At 41.7% G+C, this 21,655-nt stretch overlaps 1 protein-coding gene across 4 annotated transcripts in view; it reads left to right on the top strand.

Annotated features, from left to right (window-relative positions):
- The window catches only part of CDH13 (cadherin 13), a 1,005,991-nt gene that overhangs the window by 573,448 nt on the left and 410,888 nt on the right, over positions 1 to 21,655 (top strand). The window contains exon 1 of one of the 4 annotated variants that reach the window (XM_079906236.1): positions 12,356 to 12,456. The exons of the other annotated variants lie outside the window; for them this stretch is intronic. The gene's annotated coding sequence lies outside the window, so the exon portion shown is untranslated. Of the gene's footprint in view, positions 1 to 12,355; positions 12,457 to 21,655 lie in introns of those variants that run through there. 4 annotated transcript variants of the gene reach the window in all.

Here is a 21,655-nt window from a genome sequence, read left to right as displayed (position 1 = left end):
AGAGCGGGGATCCCCAGCCCACTAAGAATTCTGCAGTCAACTCGGTCCAGAAAATATGGAAGTGTGAGCCCTTGCTGGTTCTGGCTGCACGGCGCTACCAAATTCACCTGGTCCCAACTATAAAACATCTAATCCTGTTGGCAACAGGAAGATCCCTGGAACTTCATGTTGTTATCAGTTAAGGTTGCTGCCTTTAGTTAATCTACCACTCCGTGTATAGTTTGAATAACTGGTTTTTCTTCACAACACACCATGCTTCTGTATCTCTACACTTTTTATGACTCCACTGCAGGGATGGAAGAGAGCAAAATCCCTTTGTTTCTATCAACACCATCTCGCTCATTGATTCTTTTATTCTTGTCCCAAAGAACAACTTTCTGAGTCCACTGAACCCTCCCAGCCCACCTCAGTCATGGTATATCCTTACTCCTAGGTCTCGTTCCATAGTTGGTGTAGTACGGGACCACCCCAGAAAATCCTGAATGGGCATTTGACAAAGTGGATGTCGTATGTTTTCAGAGCATGGGATCTGGAATAAGTTGTGAATTTGAATCCAGCTCTCTAATTTACTAGCTGTGATGTTGGGAAAATCGCCTGATTTCTCCATACTGTAAATTTCCTCATGTATTGAATGAGTTTGATGATGATAATACACACCTCCTAGGGACGTTGTGAAGAATAAATGTAATAATATACAGTATGTAAAAAGTACTTTGTAAAAGAGAAAAGGTTATGTTGACCTCAGTGGCAGGGAGGGGGTGGTAGTAGTGGGTTAGGTCCTATGCTTCATACACTGCCCGTCTCTACCCGATACCCTGCGTACATGACCTTGTCTTTGACCTCTGACCAACTTCCTTCTAAACTTGCTCTTCACCATATAGCCCTAGGCACACAACAGCTCACCATCCAGAGAATTTGGCCACCGGAGAACCATTCAGTCCCTCTGTACCTTGGGGATGGTCTGATCTGGTTTGTCCACCCTACTTCTTTAAACCCCCTAAAAAGCATTTCTATGGTAAGTTAAACAGAATTGATTGAGCCTAGATTTACTAAGTCCTTTGAAATGGTTCTATTATTTCGAATGCAAGAAAATAATGTACCACACCTCCTGAAAAATATATCTTCTGCAACATTTTCATTAATCTCTTTATTAAACTAAACTGGTTTTTCTTTGGAAATTAATTACTGAAGTAGTATTGAGAATTTTAATTTCCACAATATACCAGCAAGAGATACTGCTGTTTCTTTATACACTATTACACAGCAGGGCAATAATCTATTGAAATAAGCCCAAAAAGGGGGCAGCTTGTAATTAAAACAGTATAACACGAGTATTTAATGACTCTCTTAGTGCTAAGATGGCCCTCTCATGCTGTGTTTGGGTGGAATAAAATGTGTATTTAGGAGACAGCTCTATATGGGAAAGTGGACAAGCTCAGGGTTTAGTTTGGGATGTGGCTGTGTTTCATTGCAGTAATATACCCACAAGGAAATGCGGTTTGTTTTGGGCATCTGAGAATTACAACCACTGCTTGTACAATGGGAGGCTTCCCTTATTAAGCTACCCCCGTTGTGAAATTTAAAATAGTTACATCATGAAGTAGAGAGCATGAATTATGGATGTCAGTATCCATGGAAAAGATGTGAGTGTGTAAATCCTTGGGCTTCTGCACAACACACATGTGTAGGTGTGAATCCATGTGTGAAGGCAGGTCCTGTCTGTATGTGTGAAGGCGTTCATCTGTGTGGATTTAGCACTGAATCATTCTCCTCCAAGTTTAGGGGATGCTTCGTATTTTTCAAGACATGTTCCTATCTATCATCTTCTATCCTCCCAGGCGTGTTTTCTCATGATAAGAATTATTTATACGTCATTTACATTTATAGATTTGCTGCTTTTCCTCATACCAAAGACAGTTTTACAGATTCTGTGTTTCCCTCCTCCTCCCTTCCCGCCCTTCCTTTCTTTTATAAGGACAGTAACATCATGGCGCTTTCCCTTGCCTGTTCCTTCCTCCACATTTCCACTGCCTTGTGAGTCACTCTGCTTATAAATTTTCTGCAAACAAAACCTCTTTATTCAGAGGCAGCGTCAGATCCAGCTCCAGCAATATTTTTAAATAGGCAAAATACAATTCCTGAAATTGGCAGTGTGACAAGACAAGGCAGCCTGTACTTCTCAGGGACTCAGGGTGGGCCCTGGGCAGAAGTGTGCAGGGTTCATTCACCCCAAGCCAACTCGGGCAACTGGAGGCCCTAACACAAAGCATTTGATGCTGCTCGTGAGGTGGGCTTGCTGTAAGCACTGATACTGTGTTTCCCCAATGTCAGTCATTCACTTCCCAAATTCATGATTTTTGCTCCCTTTGGCTGCCAGCTTTACCTGATCCTAATTCTCTAATATCTGTATAGACAATAGATTTTGTGTAATACTTACTGTTGGCTTATCACACATAAGCAATAAATCTCAAAATTTCATCCTTACACCATCTAAAATAATCTTGCATACCACTGAAAGTGTTTTATTGCAATCCACAAACGTATACTAGCTTCCTTCTGGGCCGAATGTTTAATGACCCGTTTTAGGATTCTGCCACGAATCAGCGTCAAGTCACGGACCCGTCCTTTCTCTGTTCTTGTTTCTGTCTGAAAATCAGGCCAACGTGCAACACAGAGAACCTCCAGAGGGCTCTGAGATGAGATGGAAGAGGTAGTCACGCCTCTTTGCTAACCAGGAAACAAAGCAGACATGGCAGTGAACCAAAGCCCACATATTTGAAAACATGCCTTGAACCAGGAGACTTGCATTATCAAATGGTTCATTGTTTACTTTGGCGGCGGGGATGGCGGGGGCGGCGGGGGGTGGGGGTTGGGTCAGGCTCTTGGCCTATCAGATCCAAACAGGAGTTGATGGTTAGAGGAATTGATCGTTGCAGGAAGTGATAAAATCAGGTTGAGCAAATGGGGTTGAATAGAGCTATGTGTACCTTGGACAGTCTAATAATTTGGTGTTATTTCAAACTGATATTCTTTAGTGATGTTGGATATTTATTAAGAAGGAGAGGGTGAGCCCTGTATATGAGAAGAAAGGGAACCCTCTGGTGGTGTCCTCTCCATTTCCCCCTTGTCTTGAGCAATTCAACTCCAGCCGTGAATTTCAAACATTGCTTCCACAGTGATCTGCCCTGTGCCTGCAATGACCAGGCTCTGCTCTGGGTGCTGCGAATACTGTCAGGAACAGCACCAGGTCCTTCCCCTCGGGGGGGGGGAAACATTCTGCCCCACTTGGCAAATAAAATCCTACGGTTACTTCTTCTTGGAAGGCAATTTATTATTACCGCTGATACACGTTCCTCTGAGGGCTTAGGTTCCATCCCCAGTAGTTTCTCAAAGAGAACATGGCACATCTCAATCACATACCATATTCTCCCCAAGAAGTCTATGAGCGAAAATGTTCATGTCATGAACAAAGGGATATTATAAATGATATTTTAGTAAATCTTATAGGTGAGTGTTCAAGGCAGCTCCGCAAGTAGTCTGCTCCTTATTCTGGCTTAAGACCACTAGCAATGTTCTTGAATTGGATTTAGATAGCAACTCTGCCCTCCGCCCCCCGTGAGGCAAAAGTGACCAAAAATTATGGCTGCTCTTCGAGCCCCGATCCAGAATAATGGGCTTCTATTAAAAAAGGCAGTACCTAGAAGTAATAGTTAAGAAAAGAAGGGCATAATGCATACCCAAGACCATAAAATTCTGGAAATCATAATATTGCTGGTTTCTCAATAAAAATAAGGAAGTAATTCATAGTAGTTGAGTGGAATGTAGCACTTGCAAGCCAACTTTATTTATAGAACCCCTTCTTTTATCTTTCCCTGCAAAGCCTTTGACCAGAATTGTTCACTTAGGATAATTAGAGGAAAATTCTGTAATAAATCCTATGTGATTATTGATTACAAATCAATTCCAGTAAAAATGCTACTGTCCAATCATCTGTGCCACTGCAGTTGGGAAGTGATCATTTACGTTCAAGCCTCTTCAGCTGGATTAATCTCTTCAAACCTAGATGATCCATGTGAAGACCTTGTCACTGCAAATTATTTTTGATCTGATCCAGCCAACATGTCATAATGGTAATAAATAAACATTTGGGTTGTGCCTCAGACTTTACAAAGTGCTTCCCATTCATTATCTCTCTTAATTTCCATAACAATTTTTAAATAGTTAATTCTTTTCTTTAATTCTAATTTTATAGAAGTATAGTTGATTTACGATGTTGTGTTAGTTTCAGGTGTACAGCAAAGTGATTCAGTTATACATATACATATATTCATTCTTTTTTAGATTCTTTTCTCTTATAGGTTATCACAGAATATTTAGTAGAGTTCCCTGTGCTCTGCAGTAGGTACTTGTTGGTTATGTATATTATACATAGTAGTGTGTGTGTGTTCATCCAAAGCTTCTGATTTATCCCTCCATGATACATTTCCCCTTTGGTAACCATAAGGTTGTTCTTTGTATCTGTAGGTCTATTTCTGTTTTGTAAACAAGTTCATTTGTATCTTTAAGATAGTTAATTCATTTAACCAATATTTGAGTCCTTCTTGTTTATGCATTCAACAAAAATTTATGAAGCACCTATCTGTGTCAGGCACAGTGCTAACCACTGGGATGCCGGGCAAATAAGACAAAGTCCTCAGTTATACAGAAACTGTATTCTAGTGAAGGAGACAGATGATAAATTTAAAAATTATGCAAATGTATGACCTAATGTTGGGCAGTGGTAAGAACTGACAGGCCAAGGGATAGAGATTAACATGGAATGCTTGTACCTCTGCAGATGTAAAGGGTGTGTGCAGCCCTAAGTGATGTGAAAGCATGAGCTGGAAGTACAGCATTTCAGGCAAAGAGAATATTTGGTTCCTGCCTCACATATAGTATTGCATTTTGCACTTAGAATCTCATACCACATGAGTATTTTTCCATGTTGTTAAAAGTTGAATGTTTAAAGCTGAAAAATATTCTGTTTTATGATGCCCTTATAGATTTTATAGATTTACGAAAGTTGCAGTCCAGAGCTCATCAAATCTCTCTTCTCCTTATGGGGTCCACCAGGCTGCACAGGAACAGCCAGCAAATCATAATCATCTGGGTTAATAGGCCTGTGTGGCCCCTAAAGCTTTACTAAGCTGGAGAAACTACCCCTAATACCTGGGGATTGGGCTGGACACACTTAAAGAGTTTTTCTCAAAAACTGAAAGAAGAAGGATAAGCTGTGGAAGAGACGATATGGGAAATGGGATCCATTGAATGCCTAGGGGTTTCTGTGTGGACCAGTCAACCACGTGTGGATTTTAGAAGAGGATTTCACTGCCAGAGCCAAGTGATGAGATTGCTGGGAAACAGCTTTTCCATTTCCGTATGCAGTTGTTAACATATGACCGTACGCAGTTGCTGTGCCTGCTGCCCAGGACTGGTGCTCAAAGAACAGGCTTTGGTCTCATATCTCCAGTGCTTGTTTTTTCAGCAAACCACAAAGATGATATTTATTGAGCATTCTTCACCCTGATCATGGTGTGTATGGCTTCTTTAATTGAGCAAAATGGCTCTAAAACAATATAAATTCTTAAAGAAGCCTACAGGGTGGCCTATCTGAAAGCAGCCACAGAGGGCTATGTAAAAGTGAAGGCTGTCTTAACGCTATGGTTTCAAGTTCATCTGCTGTTTGTTGATGTCTTGTGGTTTCCCTGGAAGGAGTACTTCAATGCTATGGCGCTGTCATCCCAGTTTTCATTTTCACAACTATCCACTGAGGCAGGTTTAGTTATCTCCACATTCAACAGATGAGGACATAGAGTCGTAGAGGGGTGAAAAAAACGGCCCTTGGTCAGACAGTTAGCTTAATCCCATGTGTAGATGTCAAAGGTCTTAAGCATTGACCTGTGTCAGGCTGCCATATGTAGAGGTACAAATATCATCTCTTACCACATTGCTCACACTTTCTACTCTTCCTCTGCATCCCTCACCTGGGGTTAGGTCCTCTTTTCACTATCTTAGCCCATTGCAACAGTCTCTTAAGGCCAGTCTACACGTGTACCTCCAGCCTTCCCCCAGGCCACCCAATCTGTGTAGCCAATACCACAGACCTTCATTTTTTTTTTTTAACTGGCGTATAATTGTTTCACAATGTTGTGTTAGTTTCTGCCACACAGAAAAGTGAATCAGCCATACACATACACACATCCCCTCCCTCTGAGACCTCCCTCCCCACCCCCATCCCACCCAACTAGGCCATCACAGAGCACCGAGCTGAGCTCCCTGTGCTACATAGCAGGTTCCCACCTGCTACGTATTTTATACAAGATAGTGTATTTATGTCAAACCTCCCAGTTCATCCCACCCTCCCCATCCCCCCCTGCGTCCACATGTGCATTCTCTACATCTGCCTTTCCATTCCTGCCCTGCAAATAGGTTCATCTGTACCATTCTTCTAGATTCCAGATATATGCGTTAATATATGATATTTGTTTTTCTCTGACTCACCTCACTCTGTCTGACAGGCTCTATGTCCATCCACATCTCTACAGATGACCCAATTTCATTTCTTTTTCTGGCTGATTAATATTGCACTGTATATATGTCCCATATCTTCTTTATCCATTCATCTGTTGACAGTCATTTAGGTTGCTTCCATGTCCTGGCTATTGTAAACAGAGCTGCAATAAACATTGGGGTACATGTGTCTTTTTGAATTATGGTTTTCTCAGGGTATATGCCCAGTAGTGGGATTGCTGGGTCATATGCTAGTTCTATTTTTAGTTTTTTAAGGAACCTCCATACTGTTCTCCACAGTGGCTGTTTCAATTTACATTCCCACCAAGAGTGCAAGAGGGTTCCCTTTTCTCCACACCCTCTCCAGCATTTGTTGTTTGTAGATTTTCTGATGATGGCCATTCTGATGGGTGTGAGGTGATACCTCGTTGTAGTTTTGATTTGCATTTCTCTAATAATTAGTGCTGTTGAGCATCTTTTCATGTGCCTCTTGGCCATCTGTATGTCTTCCTTGCTGAAATGTCTATTTAGGTCTTCCGCCCATTTTTTGATTGGGTTGTTTGTTTTTTTTGATATTGAGCTACGTGAGCTGTTTGTATATTTTGGAGATTAATCCTTTGTTGCTTCATTTGCAAATATTTTCTCCCATTCTGTGGATTGTCTTTTTGTCTTGTTTATGGTTTCCTTTGCTGTGCAAAAGCTTTTAAGTTTACTTAGGTCCTATTCACTTATTTTTGTTTTTATTTTCATTACTCTAGGAGGTGGGTCATAAAAGATCTTGCTGCGATTTATGTCAAAGAGTGTTTTTCCTATGTTTTCCTCTAAGAGTTTTATAGTGTCCAGTCTTACATTTAGGTCTTTAATCTATTTTGAGTTTATTTTTGTGTATGTTGTTAGGTAGTGTTCTAATTTCATTCTTTTACACATAGTTGTCCAGTTTTCCCAGCGCCATTTATTGAAGAGGCTGTCTCCATTGTATATTATTACCTCCTTTGTCATAGATTAGGTGACCATAGGTGTGGGTTTATCTCTGGGCTTTCTATCCTGTATCATTGATCTATATTTCTGTTTTTGTGCCAGTACCGTACTGTCTGGATTACTGTAGCTTTGTAGTATAGTCTGAAGTCAGGGAGCCTGATTCCTCCAGCTCCCTTTTTCTTTTTCAAGATTGCTTTGGCTATTCAGGGTCTTTTGTGTTTCCATACAAATTGTATAATTTTTTGTGCTAATTCTGTGCAAAATGCCATTGGTAATTTGATAGGGATTGCATTGATCCTGTAGATTGCTTTGGGTAGTATAGTCATTTTCACAGTATTGATTCTTCCAATCCAGGAGCATGGTATATCTCTCCATCTGTTTGTGGCATCTTTGATTTCTTTCATCAGTGTTTTATAGCTTTCTGAGTACATGTCTTTTGTCTCCTTATGTAGGTTTATTCCTAGGTATTTCATTCTTTTTGTTGTGATGGTAAATGGGATTGTTTCCTTAATTTCTCTTTCTGATCTTTCGTTGTTAGTGTATAGGAATGCAAGTGATTTCTGTGCCTTAATTTTGTATCCTGCAACCTTACCAAATTCATTGATCAATCTTAGTAGTTTTCTGGCAGCATCTTTAGGATTTTCTATGTATAGTATCACATCATCGGCAAACAGTGACAGCTTTACTTCTTCTTTTCCAATTTGTATTCCTTTTATTTCTTTTTCTTCTCTGATTGCCGTGGCTAGGACTTCCAGTACTATGTTGAATAATAGTGGTGAGAATGGACATCCTTGTCTTATTCCTGATCTTAGAGGAAATGCTTTCAGTTTTTCACCAATGAGAATGATGTTTGCTGTGGGTTTGTTGTATATGGCCCTTACTATGTTGAGGTAGGTTTCCTCTATACCCACTTTCTGGAGAGTTTTTGTCATAAATGGCTGTTGAATTTTGTCAAAAGCTTTTTCTGCATCTATGGAGATGATCATATGGTTTTTATTCTTTAATTTGTTAATATGGTGTATCACATTGATTGTTTTGCATATACTGAAGAAAACTTGTATCCCTGGGATAAATCCCACTTGATCATGGTGTATGATCTTTTTAATGTGTTGCTGGATTCTGTTTGCTAGTATTTTGTTGAGGATTTTTGCCTCTATGTTCATCAGTGATATTGATCTGTAATTTCCTTTTTTTGTGATATCTTTCTCTGGTTTTGGTATCAGGGTGATGGTGGCCTCATAAAACGAGCTTGGGAGTGTTCCTCCCTCTGCAATTTTTTGGAAGAGTTTGAGAAGGATAGGTGTTAACTCTTCTCTAAATGTTTGATAGAATTTGATTAAACTGTGAAGCCATCTGGTCCTGACCTTTTGTTTGTTGGAAGATTTTTAATTATAGTTTCAATTTCATTACCTGTGATTGGTCTGTTTATATTTTCTAATCTTCCTGGTTCAGTCTTGGAAAGTTGTACCTTTCCAAGAATTTGTCCATTTCTTCCAGGTTGTCCATTTTATTGGCATATAGTTACTTGTAGTAGTGTCTTATGATCCTTTATATTTCTGCACTGTCCATTATAATCTCTCCTTTTTCATTTCTAACTTTATTGATTTCAGTCCTCTCCCTTTTTTTCTTGATGAGTCTGGCTAAAGGTTTATCGATTTTGTTTATCTTCTCAAAGAACCAACTTTTAGTTTTACTGATCTTTGCTCTTGTTTTCTTTATTTCTATTTCATTTATTTCTGCTCTAATCTTTATGATTTCTTTCCTTCTACTAAATTTGGATTTTCTTTGTTCTTTTTCTAATTGCTTTAGGTGTAAAGTTAGACTGTTGATTTGAGATTTTTCTTGTTTCTTGAGGTGAGCTTGAATTGCTGTACACTTCCCTCTTAGAACTGCTTTTGCTGCATCCCATAGGTTTTGGATCGTGTTTTTGTTGTCGTTTGTTTCTAGGTTGTTTTTTATTTCTCCTTTGAGTTCTTCAGTGAGCTCTTGGTTATTTAGCAGTGCACTGTTTAGCCTCTATTTGTTTGTGTTTTTAACAGTTTTTTTCCTGTAATTTATTTCTATTCTCACAGCGTTGTGGTTGGAAAAGATGCTTAATACAATTTCAATTTTATTAAATTTTCCAAGGCTTGATTTGTGACCCAAGATGTGATCTATTCTGGAGAATGTTCCGTGAGCACTTGAGAAGAAAGTGTATTCTTCTGTTTTTGGGTGAAATGTCCTATAAATATCAATTAAGTCTGTCTGGTCTGTTGTGTCATTTAAAGCTTGTGTTTATTTTCTGTCTGGATGATCTGTCTATTAATGTAAGTGGGGTGTTAAAGTCCCCCACTATTATTGTGTTACTCTCAATTTCCCCTTTTATGGCTGTTAGCATTTGCCTTATATATTGAGGTGCTCCTATGTTGGTTGCATATATATTTATAATTGTTATGTTTTCTTCTTGGATTGACCCCTTGATCATTACGTAGTGTCCTTCCTTATCTCTTGTAACAGTCTTTATTTTACAGTCTATTTTATCTCATGTGAGTATTGCTACACCAGCTTTTTTGTGATTTCCATCTGCATGGAATATCTTTTTCCATCCCCTCACTTTCAGTCTGTATATGTCCTTAGGTCTGAGGTGGGTTTCTTGTAGATAGAATATATATATATATATATATATATATATATATATATATATATATGTCTTTTTTTATATCTATAAATTTATTTACTTTTGGCTGCATTGGGTCTTTGTTGCTGTGTGCGGGCTTTCTCTACTTGTGGTGAGCGGGGGCTACTCTTCATTGCAGTGTGCAGGCTTCTCATTGTGGTGGCTTCTCTTTTGTGGAGTACAGGCTCTAGGCACGCAGGCTTCAGTAGTTGTGGCATGCAGGCTCAGTAGTTGTGGCTCGCGGGCTCCAGAGCACAGGCTCAGTAGTTGTGGCACACAGGCTTTGTTGCTCCACAGCATGTGGGATCTTCTGGATCAGGGCTTGAACCCGTGTCCCCTGGATTGGCAGGCAGATTCTTAACCACTGCACCACCAGGGAAGCCCACAGGTCGTGTTTTTGTATCCATTCAGCGAACTTGTGTCTTTTGGTTGGAGCATTTAGTCCATTTACATTCAAGGTGCTTATCGATATGTATGTTCCTATTACCATTATCTTAATTGATTTGGGTTTGTTTTTGTGGGTCTTTTTCTCTCTTGTGTTTCCATCTTAGAGACGTTCCTTTAGCATTTGTTGTAAAGCTGGTTTGGTGGTGCTGAATTCTCATAGCTTTTGCTTGTCTGTAAAGCTTTTGATTTCTGCCTTGAATTTGAATGAGATCCTTGCTGGGTAGAGTAATCTTGGTTGTAGTTTTTCCCTTTCATCACTTTAAATATATCGTGCCACTCTCTTCTGGCCTGCAGAGTTTCTGCTGAGAAATCAGCTAATAACCTTGTGGGGATTCCCTTCTATATTATTTGTTGCTTTTCCCTTGCTGCTTTTAATATTTTTTCTTTGAATTAATTTTTGTTAGTTTGATTAATATGTGTCTTGGTATGTTTCTCCTGGGGTTTATCCTGTATGGGACTCTCTGAGCTTCCTGGACATGGGTGACTATTTCCTTTCTCATGTTAGGGAAGTTTTCAACTATAATCTCTTCATATATTTTCTCAGACCCTTTCTCTTTCTCCTATTCTTCTGGGACCCCTATAATTCGAATGTTGGTGCGTTTAATGTTGTCCCAGAGGTCTCTGAGACTGTCCTCAATTATTTTCATTCTTTTTTCTTTATTCTGCTCCACAGCAGTTATTTTCACCATTTTCTCTTCCAACTCACTTATCCATTCTTCTACCTCAGTTATTCTGCTATTGATTCCTTCTAGAGTATTTTTAATTTCAGTTATTGTGTTGTTCATCACTGTTTGTTTGCTCTTTAGTTCTTCTAGGTCCTTATGAAACATTTCTTGTATTTTCTCAATTCTGTTTCTGAGATTTTGGATCATCTTTACGATCATTACTCCAAATTCTTTTCCAGGAAAGTTGCCTATTGCTTCTTCATTTATTTGGTCTTGTAGGTTTTTACCTTGCTCCTTCGTCTGTAACACATTTTTTTGTTGTCTCGTGTTTTTTGATGGGTGGGGCTGTATTGCTGGCTTGATTGTTTGGCCTGAGGCGTCTAGCACTGTAGTTTGCAGGCAGTCGGTAGAGCCTGATCTTGGTGCTGAGATGAGGACCTCTGGGAGGCCTCACTCTGATTACTTATTCCCTGGGGTCTGAGGTTCTCTGTTAATCCAGTGGTTTGGACTCAGCTCTCCCACCACAGGAGCTCAGGCCTGACCCCTGACCTGGGAGCCAAGATCCCAGAAGCTGTGTGGCACTGCAAAAGAAAAGAAAAAAAAGGAGCAGTACTATAACAAAGAATAAAGAGTAAAATAAAATTAGAAATATAAAAAACATATTAGGAAAAATAAAAATATAATTGTAACAACTACCACAAGGTAAAACAGAACCACAACAGGAAAAAGAAAGAAAAAAAAGAAAAGGAACAAGCCAAAGGAGAACAATAACAAAGTATAAAGAATAAAATAAAATTAGAAAAAGCAAAGATTAGAAAAAATAAAAATATAAATGAATCAACAACAACAAGGCAAAACAGAACCACACCCTAAAAGAAGAAGAAACAAAAATGGCTGGAAAAGGCCTTGGCTGTGTTGGGTGGAGCTTAGGCAGGGGTGGGACTTAGGTGAGGGCGAGGCTTAGGGTGGGGGTGGGGCCTAGTTGGGGTGACGTTTAAGTGTTGGGCGGGGCCTAGTTGGGGTGACGTTTAAACATGGGGCGGGGCCTAGCTGGGGTGACGTTTAAGCGTGGGGCGGGGCCTAGGCTCAGGACCTGTGCAGTGGGGGAAAGGCACCATGGCCTGAGGGAGGCCTCAGAGTGTGGAGTTCCGGAGTTTGGAGGTAAGGCCCTGCCTGAGGGTGTGTGGGCCGTTGGAGGGGGTTTCAGAGGGGGTCTCGGAGTGCCCCGTGCAGAGGTAGGGCCCTGGGTGGGGGTGTAGGGACGGGGCCTAGGCTGGAGGGAGCCTCTGAGGGCGTGGGTTTAGGCCCGGGAGCCCAACAGGCCCCCTGGTGCACAAGTGGGCAGGGGAAACGCTGGCCGCCCTCCCTTCTGTTCCCCCGCCTTCCTGAGGGTCTCCCCAGTCACCATTGGACCCCTAACCGTGGGTGGGCCCCACTGAGTGTGGGAACTCCTCCCCCCACAGCCGCCCCTCAGGGGTGCTGGTCCCGTTTGTCCGGCCTTTACATTTGCTTCCCCTTCCCTCCCTCACAGTCTCTTGGCAGCCATGCGGCCGGAGGGGGCCTGGGTGGGCAGAGGATCAGGCCCGGGATCTCAGCAGGCTCCCGGGGGCCCAGGTGGGCAGGGGAAATGCTGGCCACGCTCCCTTCTGGTCCTCTGCCCTCCCAGCGGTGCCCCCACCCCCATCCCCCTCCGGGCGTGGGATCCCTTTCTCTTGCCCAGCCTCCCCTCAGGGGCGCCGGTCCCATCCCGCCTCCACTTCTCCTCCCCACTCACTCCCCCGCAAGTCCTACCTGGTTGCTGGTGTTCCTCCGGTCCCCTTAGGTGTCCGCGGTCCCCCACCAGTTCCTGGTAGGTGCCCTAATTGTGCGGAGATTCCAACTCTGCCTGCCACAGACCACCTGAAGGAAAGGCCCATCAAGCCGCAGCTCTGCTAAAAGCCTCCGTGACAGTATTGTAGCTGGGCAGGGCTGCAGGCAGAAAGGTGGCCTCAGGGGAAAGGCTGGTTTTATTCCTGGCTGGAGGTGGAGAGAATGTTCTGGAGAGTTCATATTGACGGAAGGGGTTGTTAATCAGAGACCTCTCATTTATCTCAGGCCTTTGGTACATGTTTTTTTCTCATTCTAGAAAGTTCTTCCTTCCACTTATTGTTTGACTCCTACCCTAAAGGAAGCCGTTCCTGACCCCCTACTCAGGACACTGCCACGGGCTCCAGTCCCTTACTCTGCTTCTCCTTAAAGCCCCTACCGCATTTGAACTTATGTTTGTGTGGCTAGTTAGTTAATTTCTCTAAATGCCGCTAAACAGTGTACTCCTTCAAGAAATGGAGTCTGTCTTTTCTCCCAGAGAAATCCCTACTCCCACCATAGAGACTGATTTGTTAATGCACAGAACGCACTTAAAGAAAAAAAAAGTTAATTATTATGTAAATTTATTCAAAGGGGGTCCAGATCCTAAAGCTCAGGTTCCCAAACACCCTGAGGCCAGGGAGTGTTTTGTTAAATATGCAGATTCTCAGACTCCACCCAGGATTTATAAATTAGAAACTCCTGAAGTGTAGACTGCAAAGTGTTTATAAGAAAGCTCCCAGGCTGAATCTTTTTTGGATGAGAGTTTGAGGACATCTTTCTTAGCGGATAAAATCTAGTCTCTGTACACATTTGTTCCATTCAGGAGTGCTCTTCCTGTACTCTCAACTAGTCTTCTCTTCCCCCCTCCACCCCTGTTTAAAATTCCAACCATCGCCCTCACCCACCTCACCTAGCATTCCGTATTTTTATCCAGAGAACTTGTCTGTCACCACCCACTAGTGTATAAACTCATGAGGGCAGAGATTGTTGTCTGTGTTATTCCTGCCACATCCCCATTCCCTGAACAGCACCTGGCACATAGTAGGCCCCCAATAAATGTTTGAATAAACAGTTTGCCCCATAGAACATTTAAAATATTCAAGGCCCTACACCACTGGGAAAGGAGAGATGCTGAGCCACTGTAGCTTGAGATAATATTGATGCTCTTCTTTCATTTTTCTTTTTTCCTTTTGATTAGATGACACTTGATAAATTAGGGCAGCCATCATGCTATCTCTCCAAATGTTGTTGGGTCATGTCCATGTCCTAATAGAAAGGCAATTTGGGCTGCTAATTTCCTGTCTGATCAGAGTAATTGAATTCAGATGGTGAGCACAAAAATGCCCCTTTAGAGTACTCAAGACAACGCAGCAATTGATCCTCATCCAGTCTTCCTAACTTTTCTCTGATGAAGAGCTGTGTTTTATTGTCTTGATATGTTGAAATAACTGGGAAGGATGGCTGAACTAGCAAAGCGAGTAGGAGGGGCTCGAAGGGAGGGGGTGCCTTTTTCCTCACTGGCATTAGTGAAAACTCAGGGGTGAGCAATTAAAAGCTTTGGTTATATGTCACCCATAGTGCCTACTGCCTACTTGATGTCAATTAGACCTTCCAGTCAGAGCACTTAAGTCCTGTGCATGGACTGGGTACCAAGCCCTGGGTTAGTGGGGTCGGTGGCAACAGGGAAGAGAGAATAAGACATAGCAAGTGCTCTTATGAACTTACAGATTAATGAAGCACTTTCAATTTTATGCTTTATGTCCTGTCTTGGGAAAAAAAAAATGAGGTGGCTTATAATGAAGACCACAGGTTCATTATGACCACTTAAGTAATCACAATAGAATAAAACACGTATAAGGAAAGAAGCCCATAAACCCTGAGTAGTCAGAGCAAGGCTAGTTTACAAGATCCTAAAACAACAGGGTTGAACAGGCTGATAATGATTACGCAGAGTCTTCCCCGTACTCTCAGACTGTTTCCTGAATCCCTTTGAGAGGTAATCCACTCTGTCCCATCCACCCCTTTCCTGAGTAGCTCTTTTTGAAATATCTATCAAGCCAAGATCTGTTTTCCACCCACTGATCCTACCCCTACTGCTCCGGAGCCACCCAGGAAATGCCCAGTCTTTCTACACCAAGTCCATCACTGAGTACTTTGAGGATGTCCTCATCTTCCCTCTGTGTTCTCCCCACCAGCACCTTGGGTGTTTCCTCATATGACTTGCAAGCATATTGAGCCTGTGATTGTCCCTCATGTACCTTTTGCACAGTACCTGTTGCAGAGTAGGTGCTCAATAAACATCGGATGGACAGATGCCGCAGTACCCTTATTACAGGAGCTCCCTCTCGCTTTGCAGAGGGAATGTGTGGTATTCGATTGGGGGTTTTCTTCCTCATGGTTCTGACCTTGCATGTGGATGGGAGCTCATCTAATTCACAAATATGTTTTAGTCGTCAAGTGGAAGGTTGAACAAAGCCTGCCTGAATGTCATAAGATGAGGGTCTTTCTCAAAGTATGGGGAGTTTGTTTAAAATACAGATGCCTAAGCTGACTTACTGATTAAGGAATTATATCTGTGGGGCCCAGTGAATCTGCATTCTAACAAGTCCATGTGTACAATACAGTTTGGGAATCTTTTTAAAGGCTTGAAAAGGGGAAGCGTTTCTTAAAATGTCCCTGGGAATTCCTGAGACTTTTTCTAGGGGTTCACAAGGTCAAAACTATCTTCATAGTAACACCAAGATGCTCTTTGCCTTTGTCACTCTCATCTCTCATAAATGTACCATAAAATTTTCCAGAGGCTAGCTGGTGGGTACTTTTGCAATAGGCTGAATGCAGAAGCAGCCAAGAGAATCTAGCTGTCTCCCAGCAGTCCAGACATTAAAGCCAGGCAGAGTGCCATCCTTCTTACTACATTTTCTTTTGTTTAGGAAAATAGTTATTTTTTCATTAAAAAAGTGTTAACGTTAACAAGTTATGGGTTTATTACTTGAAGTGGATTAATGAATACATAGCTTTAGGTTCACAGTTTTAATTTCTAATATGTAAATGTTGATAAGCTATAACTCACACAAACGAAAGGCCTTTGGGATCCTCATTTTTAAGAGCATGAGGGATCTTGAGGCCAAAAAGTTGGACAACTGCTGCTACCAAGAAACAGACTAAATTTGTTTAAAAAAAAAATTTCTCTATCTTTACTCAGCTATATCAAATAATTGATCCATGTCCATTCAATTTGTGTAAAATTATGATTTCTATTGGTATAAGTTCTGATACTTTCCCTTCTCCAAGGAGGCTGAGGTGTTTTTGCAGTATTGCAGCATAGAAAGGAATCAGCCACCAGATTCTTTTTCCTTGCTTAGAAAAAATATTTCATAATATTCCCCCACACTTCCTCAAAATTCAGCAAATTTGAAGTCATCCAATTTTATGTTACGTGTATGGGGGAACAAAACCTCAATAGATGAAAAAATGTAAAACATCGGGGATTTAGCTTTGAGATTTTATGAGATCACATATCTATCTGGCTCCCTCTCTCTCTCATTCCCAAGCCTAAATCAGAACCAGCCCGAAGCCGTCTTATGATTTCCTTCTTGTCCTTCCCCATCCACCATGCGCCCCTTGAGCCAAAGGCATCTTCTAAGCAAAAGACTTAGCCTCCTAGAATAGCGCCTCCAAAGTGGGGAGACAGCGGTGCAGGGATAAATGTTTAGTAACTGTCTCGGAGCAGGCGGAAAGCAAAGCCCCGAGCTGTAGCATTTGCCACTCCCCATAGTGTAAGTGTTCTTGGTATCACAGTGTTGGGAAGTGAGGCACCCAGCAGGCTCTGGAAGAAGGAGCAGGAAGCTCCTGCAACCAAAGGCTCTACTCCTGGATCTGGCAGAGCCGGCAAATGTGGCGTTTTCCAGGGTAGTCTTCTTATGCGAGCAGAGGAGAAAAGAGTACAGATTCAGGAAAACACATTTGAGGCCTGAGGACTCTCCTTGAGGACCTCTGTTTCTCATTCCCTTAAGAACTTGCACCTATAGTAAGAGATGCTGCCAAGAAGGGAGACCGAGACCAAGATTGAGGCCTGGATGCCAGGAGAGGGGCGTGGACCAGATGTTGAGCCCCAGTTTCTTCATCAATCTTATCAGAATAACAGCTAGCACGCTGGGCCACTGTGAAGACTAGACATAAATGTAGAAAGCCCACGGCACTCTGTCTGGCTCACAGTATGGTAGTCCTTTTTAATTTTATTTTATATTGTAATGGATGCTTTTCTTGACAGAATGAATAGACTCATTCTGAATTCAGGTTCTGACTACTTTTGTGCAGGTTCATCTCATGTTAGCATTTTTTTTCTTCACATCGTTACATTTGAATTGAATATTTAGTCACAGGAAATTGCTTTAAGTTCCCTGGGAGTCCAGAGGTAAGAATTCTATATAATAGATACAAACGGGTCTGATGTCAAGGCTAGATTTATTCTAATTAAATCATTGTAAGCCACACATTTTTATAGATCTGAGGTAGAAGAGAAAGTAAATACGTCATCTCTGAGGATTTGTTGGTGGGGATTTACATGCCTCCCGTCCACTGTTGAGTTTGAATTTAAAATATTCCCAGTGCCAAGAGGCTCCTGGATGCACATTACAAAATAATTGTTTTAAAATTCTGTTAGGGGAAAACCACAGCACAATAGCTGAACTGCAAATGCCAGAGGTTAGGGAAAACGTAAACATCATTCAAACACCACACATAGCTGCCGCATTCTGGAGATCATTGCTGAAAACTGGTATTAAATCTCACCTTAAAGTTCAGGGGCAATTTACCCATTCTTAATAATGGATCTAAATTACCCTGGAAGGAGCTGGCTATTCAAATATATGGGGTTGGGACAATTGTCTCTACATCTAGGAAAAACATCATCAGCTTCCTACCTTACAACATATAGCAATATGCACTTTTAGATGGATATGAGATCTAAAAATGAAAAAAAAATGTAAAATATACCAGAAGATAATACAGGAGCCACTAAAAATATAATCTTGGACTAGAGAAGGACTCCCAAAGCAATGCTCCAACCCCAGAAACTATAAATGAAAATATATAAGCAACTAAAACTCCTGTGTATTAAGGTTACAAGACAAATGACAAAATGACGGGAAAATTTTGCTGCATATATAACAGACAGTTACTGTCCTTAATATAAAAAGAGCTCCTGTAAATCAATAAGAAAGTGAAAAGTAACATGGAAGAAAATTTGGCAGACAAATAAATTACCCCAGTGCCCTGAGAGAGTAAGTCTTTCCTTCCAGCCAACCGGGAGAATTACAGGGGCTTCTCACTGCCTTGTTAGCCGTCAGTCAGGGCTGCTAATGGTTGGATTTTCTTCAAAGCACATTTTCTTACTGTCCATGGCCTCAGTGTTGACAGGCCAACATGAAACCTCATAAACTTGGCATTCAACTAAATGAGATAATTAATTCTGCTAGCACAGTTATAGATATGGTAAGCTCCCCATGAGTTCAAGTTCTTCACCCTTTATTCATAGGTCGTTGAGAGGATTGAGTGAGAGACTGTGTGTTCAGAGGCAGGGAAGTTCCCTGCACACAGTGGGGCTACTCAGTAAATGTTAGTCCCCTTCCCTAAGGCCCTCCTTCATCCAGACCTCATCAGGGGTCCTCCACCCCGGCTGCATGTTTGGATCACCTGCCGAGCTACTGGACAACACCAATGCCCAGACTCCACCCCAGACCAGTTGAATCTGAACCTTTGCTTTTGCAGCCCTGTGCATTTAGAGGGGTTCCACAGGAGATTCTAACATGCAGCCAGAGGAGATGCTCTACCTTAACATACTATGGAATTTTCACTGTGGTTTAATTTATCCTTGAGGTTCCTTCTCCATCCCACCTTGCCATTATCTGCCTCTTTGCCTATTGAAGTCTTAGTTTCAGTTGGAAATAATCTCTTCCTCTCTGAACTCCTATAGCATCTGTATCCATCCCATGCACGTGCCTTTTAATCATCTTTTGTTGTGATAACATATACTTGTGAATTACCTTCCTGTCTAAAATTGTGAGCTCCTGGAGGCCAAGGATCTTATTTTACTCATTACTGTATCTGTGTGATGTCTCACACAGATAAGTCCTCACAGAGTATTGACTGGATAACTGAATGTTAGTGAGTGAGGACACACACGTGTCTTTACCCAAGCTTAGGGTCAGTCACCATGCTCCCTGGGATCTGAAACCAGGCCCCTGTGGTCCTTAGGTTATCAAGTGCTCCTCTTCTTAGAGACAGCCTTATCAGCCAACTCAGCTGACACTTGTCAAAAAGTGTGAATTTACTGTCAGTCGTGGAGTTGTTGTCCCTTGTGTAGTTGAACCAGATTCACTGTAGTTCTGGGATCTTTGTAAAACCCTCACTGTTGGCTTCTCATTTTGGATTCTCAGTCCTGAACAAAGAGATCACCTAGGGAGAGGAGACTTAAGCAGTCAAAAGCAGGGGTTGGTTCTAGATAGTGCTGGAGTCACTAGCTGTTTGACTTTGGGCAAGTTGCCACTTAGACCTCAGTCTCCCCATCTGCACAATGGAATAGAATACTGTTGCCTGCCTCACAGGTAAGAATACGATGAGACTGTTCACATTAATATAGTTATCATACTACCAGGAACATCGTGAACACTCAGAAAAATGCAGGAAATAAAAACATGGTTAAGATTAAAGATTCAGACCACTCTGAGGAAAATTGGAGGAGAATTTTTTAGTGGAAGGAGATCAGGAACTAACATTTCCTGACCCAGCCATGTTCAAGGCTAAGAACGTCTCTGGTTAATTTAGTGCTGGAAAAATGGCAAAAGTTTTAAATATATAGAATATAACATAACATAACATAATGTAAAAATGTAATGAGTATGATTAACATAATAAATAGTATACTTAATATATAATGATATAAAATAATTAGTATATGATTAATCTAACAAAATAATACAGTATAATATACTGTTACATAATATAATATGTACATGCCTTTTTTTAACCCTTTTCAGACTATGCTGAAGAAAACAAAGGCCAGAGTTTGGTAGTAAAATAATTTTGGTAATAAAGTGAGGAAACCAGATAGGTTCTGTTGAGCTGGCTGCAGCTGTTTTGTGATTGTATTTTAATTATAAAAGGTCTGGCGGGCTTCCCCGCACACTCCCCCATAAATGTTAGCTCTGGCTCAGAGGCCTTCTGTCTACACCCAGTTATTCTCACATGTGATTCCTCCCCCCTTTGTTTTTTGTTTGACTTTGGAACACCTCCTTAACCTTTAGAGGAAGTACGTTTTGTCTGGGGGACCAGGATATTCATGTGATCCTATCTGTAGACTCTTGGCAAGAGAAAAAAAAGTCTGTATTAATGTGTAAAGTCCTACATAAAATGAAGACAAGGTCCCATGGAAAAAAAAGTTATTATATGGTTTTATCTGTGTTCATTATTTTCTGAAGTAACCTGATCCCAGTCACTTTCTCATTGGTGCTTTTAATTAGGTCTGTCCATTAGAAGTGCAACCTTGAGAAAGTAATAATGCAGTTGTTTTAGAGACTGCATGACTGAGCTGACAGTCCTGTGTTTCATTTGGGGATGGGGGTCTACCGTAGTGCTTCATTAAATAACTGAAGTAACTGGATTCTAGAATATGTTCTAGGTCTGTTGGGAAATTTAATGGCCATATTTGCATTAAAATATCCAATGACCTATTGAAAAAAAATTAACACCGTTCATTGCTGCCAGGCATCGGAGGACACTGGGAAGAGGCCGACCAAGAAATGTGGGAAGGCTGGAGGGCCCGTCTCCCTGAGTTACCCCCTTTCTGCCCCGGGCTTCAAAGGAGCCAAGAGCTGTTGCGTAAGAGCTCTCCAGCTCAGCCACCTTCACCTTGACTCGAGTCTGAGTCCAGTTGCCTCTCCCCATTCCCAGTGTTGGAAACATGAACTGGATGCCAGCTGACCACTCACCCAGACACTAGTAGCACTTTCCCCTCAGTCCAGGACCTGGGTGAGCCTCCATTCTTCCCCGTCAGCCCCAGGGGACCCTCCCGAGATGCTGTCCATTACTTACCATACTAGGGTTGTTTTTTCTTTGACAAATACCTTTTCCATATTTGTGGGCAAACCCGAAGAGTCCTGTCTTCACAGCTTCTGCCATCCCATATGGTATCTTTGTGCAGTATATATATATAATAACGGGCCCTCTCTGGGTATAGGCAGCCTCGTAGGTGTACATTGTCTAATTTTAAAATCTTTTCTTGTGGGTGGACTCAGGTTGGTGGGCTGGATTTTCAGTCCCCTTGGCATATCCACCCTCTTGTGTATGTTACAACCCCTAAAACTATAGATGGTTACCCCTGAGGACACCCCTCCTTCCCTTCATCTACGAGGTGCTTTTTCTCCTATTTAGGGTCACATACATGAGATAGAGCTTCCAGGTTATCCTGGGAGTCGAAGGTACATGTGTGAAAAAGCCATTAGTGCTTGCAAAC

This window comes from Stenella coeruleoalba, assembly GCF_951394435.1.
Source record: "Stenella coeruleoalba genome assembly, chromosome: 20".
Lineage (NCBI taxonomy): Eukaryota > Metazoa > Chordata > Mammalia > Artiodactyla > Delphinidae > Stenella > Stenella coeruleoalba.
This window is presented reverse-complemented; position numbering and strand designations above follow the sequence as displayed.